An 11,761-nucleotide genomic window follows, 5' to 3' on the forward strand; every position below is an offset into this window, starting at 1 on the left:
CAGATCTACTCTACTCTTTGTCTGTTCTTCAGTTAGAGTTACACAGTCGTGCAGGGGAGTCACACCAGGGTCATTTTCGGGTAGGGGTAACAATGTGGCTGGATTGAGAGTGGCGGATCGCTTCAGAGTGATGTGTGGTGCTAGCAGGGTCAACTCGTATCCTGTCAGTCGTGCGCTAGTTAAGTGTTGGGTTTTGGTTTAGTAGCATGTCGACTGCATGGGGCACTAACAGTGATTGGAGGGGGGCGTGGCCAAGATGGCGGTGTGAGCGGACGTGCCTTGCTGAGCTCCCGCCGCCGGTCACCGAATTTAGCACTGCATCAGCACTTGCCCGGCCTAGAGTGGCCCCGAGAGACTCCTGGCAGCAGCGGCGACCTTCTGGCCCGGTTCTGAGACCGGAGGCAGCCTGACCCGTGCGGTATTCGGCCAAAGGGACAGCGGCGGTTGGGGCCTGACGCACTCCTCGAGACGGGAGCGCGAACGAGAGTGAGGCCGAGGAGGGCGGAGCCACAGAGCCGCCTGAGATCGCCCGAGGCAGGCATCAGCTGAGGCGGCGGGTCCGGCCCGCGCGGAGACGTGCGAGGCTTCCCACGGTTCCACGTGAAAGCTTCTGCGGACCTGCCGACCCCGTCGGGGATCGGAACGGACACTGCCCGGGCTGCCGCCGGCTCCCGTCACCGGACCTGGCGGCGCCGCCTGGAGGACACGCACGAGCCTCGAGACCCGACCCGCAGCACAGTGGAGAAGAGGTACGGGGGGGAGAGACAGTAACACCAGCCCCCCCCCCCTCGCAGACCACCCGCGTCCCGACCCGCCTGGCCGGGGAAGAATCGGCGCGAGAGGCGCGACCCCCAGCAATATCCCGCCATCTTGGGCGTACAAGCACTGAAGCCGCGTGGGAGCGCGACATCGGCCTAGCTCGCGCCCGGCGACCGCTGACACCGTGGGTTGCACCTGGGACCGACCACCTTCCTGCCCACTCTCTTGAGCTGCTGACCTGCGCGACGGCCCTCGCGCCAGCACGGGATTAGCCCGGGGGCTGCATCTGGGGGCAAGTCGAGAGTGGAGCCATTGCGCCACGCACAGCGCCCGCCTGCATGAGGGGAACCTGACAACGAGCCTTGCACTGCCCTCTCACCCACGCTGCAGGCCCGGGTGGCGACTCCAGCAATAGCCCAGACACCGGCCGGAGGACACTCCTGAGTTCCAAGGCGAGAGGAGGACCCCACCCCCGGCTTGACCCCTACCTGCGTGGTAAACCCCTGGCGGAGCCCTCACACCCAGGCCCTCACTGCGGGGGCCACACTGCGACGCCGACACCCGGCTGGACGCATAGCCGGCACACAGGGCGCGCCACCTCTCCGCTACCCACGTGCCGGACGCCAAGAGACACAGCGGCATCTGCGGCCTGGGCCAATGGTACCAGTAGCGGCCTGTTGCTGGGCAGTGGACACCGCAGGCGCCATGTCCAACGCCAGGACGAAGAAAGACCGCTCCATCGCTGAGCTCTTCACCCCCGGCGCCGTGGGGAAGAAGGCGGATGTCGCAACGACCAGGCACCGCGTGGGCTCCGAGAAGAAGAGCCAGGCCTCGCCAGCCCAGGGACAGACAGACTCAGAGGGCCCAGTCACGCGCTCCTTCCTGGAGTCGCTCTTCATGGGGCTGCGCGAAGACATCCAGGAGCTGAAGAAAGAGCTCCAGGACGAGATAAAGGAGGTGCGCCGAGACACCGACGCCATTGGTGAGAGAGTAGCGGAACTAGAGACGAAGAGCGACGCACGGGACATAGAAATTGAGGCGCTGCGGCAGGAACTGGTGCGCATACACGACCAGCAAGTGGACCTCCAGACGCACGCCGAGGATTTGGAGAACCGCTCCAAGCGGCATAACATCAGGATCCGGGGGATGAAGCACTCCCCTGACACGGAAGACCTCTTCCAATTTACTCAGGGCCTGTTCAATCATATCCTGGGCCGACCGTCGGACGCTCCCCTGGGCCTAGACAGAGTGCACAGGACGGGCCCACCTAGAGCGGCTACGGCCCACCCAGCGGACATCCTTGTATGCGTACAGGACTTTCGGACCAAGGAGGAGATCCTCAACAAGGCGCGCCAGATGGCACCGGTGTCCTTTGGCGCACACTCCCCTGTCCTTTATCAGGACCTTGCAGCGCTGACCCTGGAGAAGAGGCGCATCTTCCGACCTGTCACAGCAGAGTTGCGGAAACGCCACATCTCCTACAGCTGGGGAAACCCCTTTAGGCTTGTGTTCAAGATGGGCAATAATCTTCACCAGATTCGCTCCCTCAGGGAGGCTTGCACCCTCCTGAACATTGAGGAGCCGACTGAGGCCGAGAACCCGGGGACGGGGGGCACCCCCAGCGAGGATGCACCGGGACGGTGGCGGCAGCAGCGGGGGCAGCAGCGGCGGCGACACAGACCGCGACGTCCCGCCACCAAAGAAATAGCAGAAGGCCAACGAGCAGCAGTGGAGACCGTCGCACAAGGCCTAGTGAATAAAGAAAACGACAGACCTCTGGCCGAGGTCTCACAGACCTGCGGGGACACGGCTCAGCCGGGACTGCTCACTCCGGCGGCGGGGGCGAAGCCTCGCTAGCCCGCGCTATGTCTACGTCATCCCTTTGATGGCTGACCCAAACGGAGACGTGCACTGTCCACCGTCACCGTCGCCATCGCCTACACTCCAAGTGTTTCCCTTACCACGGGTCCAGCGGACATTCACCTGGATCTGGGACTATGATGGTTCGGACTTCTTTATGGTTGAGTTGACATGGGCAGAGGGTGGGGGTGGGGGGGGAATTGCTTCGGTGCTTACACCCTTCTCAAAGATCGAACACTGCACTAACGGGGGTTGGGGGGGAGGGGGGAGTTGCACCAGTTGGGGTCGGGGGGGAGTTGGGGGAAGAAGGGGAGGGTTGGGGGGGTTCTCCTTGTCCAAGGGATTCTACCACCACTAGCGGAGTCGGTTTGACTTCCAGCGCAGTGTCTTCCACGGTCCCTCAGCCAGCGCCCGCCACCTCCAGGTGGGACCTAGCGTTTCCCCTATTACCTCGGACATGACACGACACATAACAGTGCTCTCGCTTAATGTGCGGGGGCTCAACAGTCCGAACAAACGCAAAGCCATACTGTCCTTCCTCGAGCGTTCCAAAGCGGACATCTGCCTCCTCCAAGAAACACACCTTGTCCGTAACGACCAGCACCGACTCAAAGCGCGTGCCTTTCCATGGCAGTTCTTGCCTGAAGAAAGCAGCTGGGGTAGCGATTCTAGTAGCTAAGTCATTCGAGGGGAGGGTCCTCCAGAAGGAAGCTGAGATTAAAGGGCAGCTTCTGCTTTACAGCTTCCAGATTGCAGGTCATACTCTACTCGTGGGTTCGGTCTATGCCCCGAATGAGGGGCAGGAAAGGTTCTTACACACAGCGTTGGAGGCCTCAACATCCACCACACACACGCACTTACTACTGGGGGGAGACCTCAACATTGTATTTCGTAACACAGTAGACCGCTCAGGCCAGAGATCCGGGCAAGTAGGGGCACTCACAGCTGCAGGACACGCACATATAGCGGACTTGGGCCTCATAGACCTATGGAGACATACCCATCCCCAGTCGACGGCCTACACATATTATTTGGCGGCGCGTAAGACTTACGCGAGGCTGGACTATTTTTTATGCTCCTCTCAACTAGCGCTGCAGGTCAAAGAGGTGGAGATAATGCCAGCCGCGCTGTCGGATCACTCCCCAGTGGTAGCGACATTTCGAATGGGGGCCACGCCAGCTCCGCAACGACACTGGCGGCTGCGTGACGGCCTTTTCAGCTGCCTGATACCCAAACGCGGCTCACGACCGCGATTGACCACTATTTGGAACACAACGCCAACGACGACACCACCAAAGCCACTCAGTGGGCGGCCCTCAAAGCGGTCCTACGCGGTGAACTTATCTCCATTGCCACCGCCAACAACAAAGAAAGGGCTCTAAAGCGTGCCGAGCTCACCCAACGGGTGGCGGAACTGGAACAGATGCACCAGCGCACAGGAGCGGCTAGGGCATGGCGCCAATTATGCGCCGAGCGAAAAATGTTGGCCGCTCTAGACCAGGATGTAGCGGAATATGCCGCTATGCGCCTGAAGCACGCCTATTACACCGGAGGCGACCGTTGCGGGAAATTTCTGGCGAGCAGACTGCGGGCGCAAACCCAACGACAGCAGGTGCGCTCCCTCCAATCTGCTAGTGGCAGCCAGATCACAGAGGACGCGGCAATCGCAGCGGCCTTCGGCAACTTTTACGCGGCGCTATATGATGCGGACCACTTGGACCCTGCTGCCGGGCCGAGTTATTTGCGGGGCGCGGAGCTCCCCACCCTCAACCAAGCCCAAACGGACTTTCTGGAACGGCCCATAGGCCTGGAGGAAGTCATCTCTGCCATTGCTCGCCTCAAAGTGGGGAAATCCCCGGGCCCCGACGGCTTTACTGCAGCCTTCTATAAGACCTTTTGTCAGCAGCTTGCCCCCCTCTTGCGCGACCTGTTTAACACCTTCGACACGCCTGGTGCCATACACCCGGACCTGCTAGAGGCGTCAATCTCTGTAATTCCCAAACCGGGCCGCGACCCGACGGCTTGCGGCTCGTACAGGCCCATTTCGCTGCTGAATGTAGACTTGAAACTCTACACCGGAATACTGGCGGGCCGCATTGCACCATACATGCAGCAGTTGATTGACCCAGACCAGGCAGGCTTTATCCCCCAACGGCAGACCAGCGACAACACCAAGCGAGTGCTACACCTCATTGAGGCCGGGTCGCGCACTAAACCGGGCTGCATGCTCCTCACCATCGATGCGGAGAAAGCATTCGACAGGGTGCATTGGCCCTACCTCGACCAGGTTCTTCGCCACTTTGGGTTTGGGGAGAAACTCCGCCACCCCATCTTCAATTGTTATCGCCGGCCCAACGCCACCGTGAGGGTGAACGGCCATACTTCCCCGAGATTCGATATTGGCAGAGGCACGCGCCAGGGCTGTCCACTATCGCCGCTCCTATTCGCACTGTACATGGAACCGATGGCCCAGAGGGTGCGACAACACACGCTCATCTCCGGCATTAAATTTGGTGCTGACACGCACAAAATCAGCCTGTACGCTGACGACATTTTGCTGTCACTCACCGACCCGATGCAATCCCTGCGCACTCTCTTTGTGGAGCTCCATACCTTTGCCCTGGCCTCGGGTTTTAAGATCAATGAAGCTAAGTCTGAAGCCCTGAACATCTCCCTGCGCCCGGACGTGGTGGCCGAGATTAAGTCCGAATTCAAGATACTGTGGTCAGATGCAGCCGTCCCGTACCTGGGCGTGCGTCTGGCTCCTACTGTGCGGGGTGCTGCGCGAATCAATTATGAGGCGCTCACAGTCAAACTCCGGGAGCAGCTCCGGCGATGGAAGCCGCTTACACTCTCGTGGCTAGGCAGAATTGCCGCAGTCAAAATGACACTGCTACCTCAGATCTTATTTCTATTCCAGACGCTCCCCTTGAATCCCCCGGCCAGCTGGCTTCAACAGACCCAATCGGAGTTGTCGCGATTCATTTGGAACGGCCGCCGACCGCGGTTTAAGCATACCCTCGCCACTTTGCCCCCGACGAACGGGGGGGTTGGTGTGCCCGACCTCACCCTGTACTTCCAGGCGGCGCAACTGCGCACCTTCGTGGAGTGGTTTCAACTGGAGTCCGGCAAACACTGGCTCTTCCTGGACCAGGCGGTGGCAGGTCGCACTCTTCAGGGCGTGCTTTTTCGGTCACGCCAGCATCGGCCCCCTAATCTGTACGCCTCTGAAATCACCAGCACCGCTCTGAGAGTGTGGGATAGAGTGGCTATGGCCAGGGGACTAACCACCTTTCCCTCGCCTATGACCCCCATTTTCGAAAATCCTGACTTCACACCAGGCTTGGATGTCGGAGCGTTTATGACCTGGCGGTGGACGCCCTGTAGGGCGGCGGGCCACATGTTCGACCTCAATGGGATCCTCCCGTTCCAACAGGTCAAGGCGGACTACGGTGTGGCCGAATCGGAACGCCTACAGTACCTGCAGGTGCGGCACTGGGTGCTCCACCCCTCGATCCAGCCTGGTGCCCAACGACACCTCACGCCTTATGAAAAATGGCTGCTGACACGCACTTCGGATAAAAAGTTGATTTCAGACCTCTATCAGCAGCTGCTCCTCACTCAGGCACACACATACAACGCGGGACAGGTCAGGTGGGAGAGGGACCTGGGGCGGCAGCTCACAAGGAAGGAATGGGAGGGGGTGTACCACAGAGCCAGACATTCAGCACACCACACCGGGCTCACCGAGACACTAACTAAAGTAGCCACGTACTGGTACCATACCCCTGAGAGAATACACCAGTGGGATGCCCGAGTTAGCGATAGGTGCTGGAGAAGGTGCGGGGAGCTATGAACACTGGAACACTTGCTATGGAGCTGCAAGGCACTTCGCCCCTACTGGGACCCTATCCTGGACCTTATAGACGCACATCTAGATACACAGCTGCCACGCTTCCCAGCATACATTATACAAGGCCTCCCGAACGCCCTCATGTATCCACTGAAGTCCTGGAGGGGGCGGCTGATCGCACTGGCCCTGGGGGCAGCAGTCCAGAACATTGTGGCCTATTGGAGAGCAGCCCAGGCTCCGCAACAGCTGGGGTGGCTCCACTGGCTCTGGGCCATCCTGGGAATGGAGAAACTGTCACTGGCTGCGGCAGGGAGGGGGACGGAATTTGCGGAGCTCTGGCGACCATTCCTCGCCCTACTCACGGGGGAATTCCATGAGGTGAGCTGCCCACGCTACCTGCGCCTGCTACGCCTTGCGGAGACACCTCTCCCAGAACCCAAGACACGCTCCCACAAGCGTACGGGCCAGGCGAGCGCAGCACCACCAGACCATTAGTGGAAGACAGTAACCAACCGATTAATCCCGGACATGGACAAGGAGAGGGGAGGGTAAGGGTGGGAAGGGTGGGGGGTTGTTAACAGTTTGATGGTTCTTTCATGTTGCACTAGTACTACTTAGCTTGCACCTTTGTAGCACCTCTTATGACGCGGCTGGCCCGGTTGGGTTGTAGGCGGCTTGCTGTGTTAACGAACAGTGTGGCCCGATGGCCAGGTCATGGGTATCAGTGGGATCTCCGCTTTTGGCTTCCCCGGAGTGGGGCCGGCCCACATCACATATTGAGGTGCATATTGTTTGCCTGTGCTCAATAAAAGATTTAATACATAACAGTGATTGGATTGGAGAGCACTATTCCTTCACTCTGGGATATTGATACTACTGCAGCTGCCACGGCGCTCAAGCACGCTGGCAACGCTCTAGCTACTGGGTCAAGGGTGGCAGAGAAATATGCACAAGGGTGATGTTTGTGACCAATTGATTGTGCTAAGACGGACAATGCACATCCCTCCATTTCATGTGTAAAGAGGAAGAATAATTTGAAGTAGTCCGGGGTTCCTAGAACAGATGCTGAACAAAGGGCATCTCGCAAATCTTTGAATACTGACTGGCATTCGGGTGTCCAGGGGAAAGGTGAGGGGGTGTCTTTGGCTAGGAGGGAGAGAAAGGGTTTGACAAGGAGGCTAAAGTTCAGAAACCACTGTCGGCAGAAGGAGGCGAGACCTGTCAGAGAGCAGACTTGCTTCTGATTCTTGGGAACGGGAGTGTCTAGAATTGCCTGGATCCTGTCGGGTGTGAGTTTCCTCCCTTCTTTCGATAAGAGGTGACCAAAATATGTTTCCTGTGGTTTGCAGAACTGCAATTTCGTTCGAGAAACTTTGTGGCCATTTTCTGCAAGGAAGCGTAGGAGTTGGATGGTGGCTGTGATGGCTAGTGGAATGGTGTCTGCTGCTAGGAGGATATTGTCTACATACTGTATCAACACCACCCCGTCTGGTAATTGAACGGCATCTAACTGTCTTTTGAGAGCCTGCCTATAGATGCTCGAGCTCTCGGTGTACCCCTGAGGTGCGCTACAAAATCTGTATGAGCGGGATCTTAGAGTGAATCCGAAAAGATAACGACTGTCTTGGTGAATGGGTATGGAGAAGGAGGCATTCTTGAGATCGATAACGGTGAAAGTGGTAGCAGTTGACGGAATTAAGGTCAGGATGGTGGTGATGTCAGAAACTACTGGGTACTGTGGTACTACTATTTTGTTTATCTCCCGCAGGTCGATGATGAAGCGGTAGGCTTTTCCATCACCCTCTCCCTGTCTTTTTATGATCAGTAAAATAGGACTATTACAAACATTGCTCACTACCTCTTCTACCACTCCTGCCTCTACTAGTGACTGTATGATCTCCGTTAAGGCTTTCTCGCCCTCTGCCGATATCTTATACTGGGGTATTTTTGGTAAGGTTGCATCTTGTCGTATTGTCACGTGTACTGGGTCAATCATCATTCGTCCTACGTCTGAATCAGCCCTAGCCCACAGATGCAAGGGTAAAGTGTCTAGTAGGGATGTGTCTGTCTCAGAAATGGGATACATGTGTTGGGATGGATTATCTCTCGGGTGTTGGTGATTGTCATATAAGATGACTCGTACTCTGTCTAGCGAATATCTGATAGTCGCACGGAAATGCTTCAGTAGATCGAGACCCATAATGGCGTCTGGAGTATTGGAGGAGAGAAGGAACGTCGTGTCGATAACATTGTTTTCAAGTTTGAAGGGAATCGGTCTGGACAAAGGGTTGGTGGAAGGCCTACCGTAAAATCCTATTGAGGTTATATGTGAGCCAGACAAGGGTGCCCTTGGAATTAGTCGTTTGGATAGCGCACTACGTGTGGCTCCTGTGTCTACCAAAAATGGCGACTCTGTGCCCAGGACCTTTGCGGTAACATAAGGGCCTTGTTGGTCAACATAGAGCTCGACTGGATCCCTCCCTTGCCCCTGGATGTCCTATGCAAAGTCATACATGTTGTCGTAATCTGTCTGTTGACACTGGTTCTGTCTAGGGTGGTCAAATGCGTTCACTCTTCCTGGCCTTCCTTCGCTAGCTTCACTTACGTACCCTCTCTCACGTCCTCTTCCTCTCTGTTCATTTGTTATTTCCCTTATCCCTCTGCCCCTACTAGCTCCTGATAAGGCTGGGCATTGCGATTTCCAGTGTCCGTATTCTATGCAAAATGCGCATTTATCCTGTTCTAAGTCCTAGCGTCGTACATATGGTGTCAATTAGTCATTTCTAGGAGGCTGTACTCTAGGGACATTCTGTTGGTATCCTCCTTTATATTGTTCCCGTCCTGTATTCAACCCTTGCAGTTGGGCTATCATTACTCTTTCCTTCAAGTCCTTCTTTTTCTTTTCTGTGGCTCTGTCATTCTCGTTTTTCTGATATTCAGAATACTGGGCCATTTGGAGAATAGCTGCTGGCCTAGAGGCTGCCCAACTACTTTCGCTAGTTTGTAATTTCTGTGATACCTCCGGCAGCAGTCCTTTGACGTAATTTTGCACGAATAAGTGGTGTCCGGTCGCAGTAGACATGTCCTGTCCTCTGTAATCGGAGAACACTGTTTCGAATCTCGAGAAATACTCAGGGACATCCTCTTGTGGTTTCTGGTGGCATGCTGTTACTATGGACCAGTCTATCTTTTTCTCCGGTATCAGTGTTTTTACCTTCTGCACTATTTTATCAGGGAGGTCCAATATAGCTTTAACTGGTATTTGGCCAGGATTCCGCTGTTTATCTAATGTGCTGAGTTGTTCCCAGGTATGGCCGAGCAATTCTGTGTGGTCTATCCTCCAAATCTGCTTCCACACATCGGCTGGCAAACATAACCTAAAAAACAAGTCAATGTCTGCAAGTGTCATTATTGTGGACCCCAGAGCAGTACCTAGTTCTGTGTAAAAGGCGGTGGGATTCTTTCGCAAATCTGGAAGAGATTTATGGAACGTCAGGATGTCCTGTCTGTCCCATGGCTGATACACCGAATTGTAGACCACCCTCCCTTTAGCGTCCTGATGGTTTATGTCGTCATTAGTCCCTTGTCCCCTAGGTGGAACCCAATACAGAGCGGCTTCCTTTATCGGCATCATGTTGTCTAGCTTCTCTATTGGGGGTGTTACTGGCTTTGATGCTCTGTCTGTATCTATCCGCCCTTGTTCTACGAGGTGGCGGAATACTTCTAACGTGGACAAAAAGAGTTCTGCTACATCGTTGTTGTTTTCGTCTCCTATGTCGACTTTTCTATAAAGAGCCATTAGCCTCCCGGGTCCTACATCCTGATATTTCTCTTCATAGGCAGTAAGTGTGTAGTAGCAGAAGCGCACAATGAAGAATCGTTTGAGGCTCTCGACATAAGAATTGCATATGTCAGTCACATACTCTTCCGTTTCTCTTCTCTTCACAAGGGTTTTGACTATCTTGTCAATGTTTGCCCGCTCGTGCGTACTTAATCGTGGAACCCTGGGCAACCCTTTTTCTATTGATCCTATTTCTACTAATGTGTTTGTTAATGAGGCACTTGGTGCAAGTGGCTTGACTAGAGCGGAAACGGTTGTGGCGTCGCCGTTGGTACCTTGCTGTTCTTGGTGCTGTACTACGGGATGAGTAGGGGAATAGGGAGGTGGCATGTAGATGATCAGGGGACTCAACAAGAGATCATCATTTATTCTCTGTTTAGCCGGTAACTCGGGGTAAAGAGTTGAAGGCGTGCTAACAGGGCACTGGCATGATATTTTCGATTCTTGTTCATTTCTATCAGTCTCTCTTTCTTTTATATCTTCCTCTAACTTTTTACAAGCTTAGTGAGCTGCTTTTCACATCTCTTTATTTAGTCTAGCTTCATTTCTTCTCTTTCGTTGGGTTGCTTCTTTCTGCCACAGACCAAAGTTGTCAAGCATGGCTGGCGTAGCTTTCTTTTTGTGGAGCGCTATTTCCAAGATTTCTATTTTAGCGAGATCAAAAGATCCCGTCAGTGGCCACTGATTTACCCGGTCCTTTCTAGTGTATTTGTGCCATAGTTTGATATAAGCAACGCTGGCTACTCCGATATTTAACATACATGTCCTTGTTAGGGGTGCCGTCCGGCAGTGCTGGATGACTGACCTCTAACAAACGGTCCGGTCTAAAACAATCAAACAATTTTGAGAAGACAGGCATGACGCACAAGCGGTCAATATAAATATCTCAATAGGTCGTGGACAAAGGTCCGCACTACCTGCCCTTCGCTGCCTGCAAAGAGGGAATATTCCTATTCTTCGTTGTTAGTAAGCAGGGAATGTCTCAATTACTACCAATAACTTCAAAAAGCGGAATACTAGTATTTGAGCAAACAATTTCAATACAATCAGACAATCAGTTTTGTCATATATCACGACCTTACCCGGACCGTTATGGACAGTGTCTTCGTCGTCCCTTTCCATGCCCGTTTGTCCTCTCACTCCAAAACATGCAGCATTCCTGTAAGGTCTCAGTCAGGACCGCAGGTCACTCGAGAGAGGTCCTTTCGGAACCGGTGAAGTTCCGTTGATCGGCAGCCAGACGAGGGTCTCTTTCAGGCAGGTGTACTCCAACTGTTTAGATGTTCACTCCGTCGTTAGGACCTCTCTCACCGGCCCCACGTATTGCTGATGGGCCCGATGTTGGTGCACCAATTGATGAAAAGCAGCAAGACTCCCAAGACTTTCGATGCCGCTTGCTACAAACCACCTCTAATTCACCCTAAGATTAGCGATCAAAATAAAGAGGC

This window comes from Lissotriton vulgaris, chromosome 1_1 (assembly GCF_964263255.1).
Source record: "Lissotriton vulgaris chromosome 1_1, aLisVul1.2, whole genome shotgun sequence".
Taxonomy (NCBI): Eukaryota; Metazoa; Chordata; class Amphibia; order Caudata; family Salamandridae; genus Lissotriton; species Lissotriton vulgaris.